Consider the following 2,615-nt stretch of genomic DNA (forward strand, 5'->3'; position numbering starts at 1 on the left):
CATGGCCTGCTTTAAGAAGGAAGCGGAGTTCCTTACACATCACTGAAAACAACTAACTTCTGAGGTGGGAGGGGAAGGGTTGTTTTGTGTGGTTGTTTTTAGCCTGTTTTGCTTCTCCCCTTAAGAAAGTTACTGAATACCAGTGCAGAAGGGCATGTTGGTACTGGTTGGGAAGGCACAGGAACCAGGCTTGATAACCAAAAATGTCCCAAAGTTACAGGCAGAATAAGGCCTGGAAACAGGCAAGGATCAAGGTCGTTTCTTCCTCACATAGGACGTGCTGCTCCTTTTTCCAAAGGTCTTTCCTTAAAGTGAAATGAGCCACTTGAAAGCACTCCATTAAGCTCTTGGTTGCACTGGGCTGTCTGTTTCTCATGTCCCACTTTAGCTGAAGCACTGATTCACTGAGTTCTTGCAGTGTTCGGTGGGGTGTTACCATCTCAAGGTGGCTTAGTTTAGAGCTGACCTCCTCAGAGCTGTAGTCATGGCAAGAGCTTCTTGCATTTAAGCCACCTGTTTTCATTCTAGCATCTCGACACATTTGGCATTGTTCGGATGAGCTCGATGGACACTGCAGAGCTGGTGAAACAGCCACAAGACACCACCAAAAATCCATACCAAAGATCACAGAAGGAGGCTCAGAAGACCAAAGCACTCCTGTGCAGAGGTACCCCATGCGTGCCCTCGGGTTTCACTCCCTGCATTCGGAGAGCTTACAGTGGTGTTTGGCTCTAACCTTGGACTGTTTCTGTCCAAAGCACTTCGGGGTTCTCTGCAAACAATTTGCATCAATCAAACTGTTCTACTCAGGTGCTACTTTATTTGATGTTTCATGCCCGCTCTAAGGGATTAAGATTAAGGGATCTTAATGTTGGTGAAAGAGGTATTAGGCACTGTTTTTTTCTTGGGCACTGTTTGTTCTCAAGTGTCTTGTTACCACCTTCATGTGCTTTGAGTGCTATATCCAATGCTGGGCCCCCAAAGACAAGAGAGACAGAGACTGACTGGAAGGGAAGGACTGCCAAGATGGGGAAGGGACTGGAGCGTTTCTCTGGTGAGGAGGGGCTGAGAGAGATGGGACTGGTCAGCCTGGAGAAGAGAAGGCTTGGGGGATCTTCTCCGTATACATAAATATCTGAAAGGAGGGTGCAAAGAAGGTGGAGCCTGGCTTTTCTCAGTGGTGCACAGGGTCCACCCAGCTCAGGGTAGCCCTCCTTCAGTGGTGGCTTGGATCAGACAACCTCCAGACGTTCCTGCCAACCCCAACTGCTCTGTGAGTCTGTGATGCTGGCACAACAACAAACAACAACAGGGACTGCCTAAAGGGGCTGGGCTTTGAGGTGGCCCTTTCTGTCCTTCCCCACCATTCCAGGGGAGCAGAAGGCAGGACATTTGCAAGCAGCTTTCTGGTACCTGGAGGAAGATTCAACCCTCACGGGGCTTTTGGCAAAATCCCCCTCCCTTGGCCCAGTAGCTGGCAAAGCTCTGGCCCTTGCCCACCATGCCAGCAACAAGATGGGAACAGGCTCATGTCACAGCTTGCAATGTGTGTCTGCTTAGCCTGAGACATGTGGCGCCTACAGCACCAGGCAGTGTTCCCGTGTTTCATAGTACATCCCCATCAATATTGCAGGGCACCATGCTGCTGCCAGTGTAATCCGCTCTGGCGCTGTGGCTGTATTGCAGGGTGGTGTCAGCTCATCCCCCCACAACAGCCGCTCTGTGCCCGGCGTCAGCCCACGCCAGGGCCTAGGAGCAATTAAAAGTCTGAATCTGTAATGAATCCTCGACAGGTGATCGGTGTTTAAAGGCTTTGATCTGCTGCTTTTTGATTCTATTCCAGCCCCTCGATGGAATTTCTCACGTGTAACCGAGCCCCACTAACCCATCCTGGACATATATAATGGATGGCGGTGGAGGGAAGGAACACAAACATGGCTGGATATCGGTAACAGATGTCCGGGTAGTGGTGCGGCAGGTCTGTCTGCCAAAGATCACCCACCGTCAGTACCTGTTCGCTGTGCCGGCCAGTGCAAAACCCTTCCTCTGTTCCCAAAACTTGGCCTGGCTGTGTGTGGGGTCAGGTGCCGTGACCAGATTTGACCATTCTCTGCTGACCCGACGCATGGGATGAGGCTTGGAGCCAAGCCACCGAGCTGCTATTTCCAGGACTAGTGCTGGTGCCACCCACTGAGTCCCGGCGCTGCCACTTGATGCCCCTGTCAAATATTAATGTGATGCTCATTGCACTCTTTGCCCTGCCCCAGCGTTTGCAGCCCTGGTCCCTGCCTGCTTCAGGGGCTGCCCGACCCTCCAGCCATCCCCTCCTGCCCCGTAGTGCTCATTGCTCCCTGTGCGGGGACTTTGGGGGGGCAGCTGCACCCACCTCAGGCAAGACCCGATCCCTTGCACTCAGCGGGAGGGGGTCCCGGATACCGCCTGTCCCCGGCGGCCGGCTCAGCCCCCCCGCGGCAGGTAAGGCCTGGTTAGGGCAGCAGGCACCCCCATCCCCCGGGGAAAAGCAGCCCGTCGCCCACCCCGGGGAGCAGGGCGGGCGGGCCCAGAGCATGGGGAGCCCGGACAAGGGCTGTCGGTGGATGGGGGCAGCCCCGGGC

This window comes from Charadrius vociferus, unplaced genomic scaffold (genome assembly GCF_000708025.1).
Source record: "Charadrius vociferus isolate BGI_N301 unplaced genomic scaffold, ASM70802v2 scaffold559, whole genome shotgun sequence".
In the NCBI taxonomy this organism is placed as follows: domain Eukaryota; kingdom Metazoa; phylum Chordata; class Aves; order Charadriiformes; family Charadriidae; genus Charadrius; species Charadrius vociferus.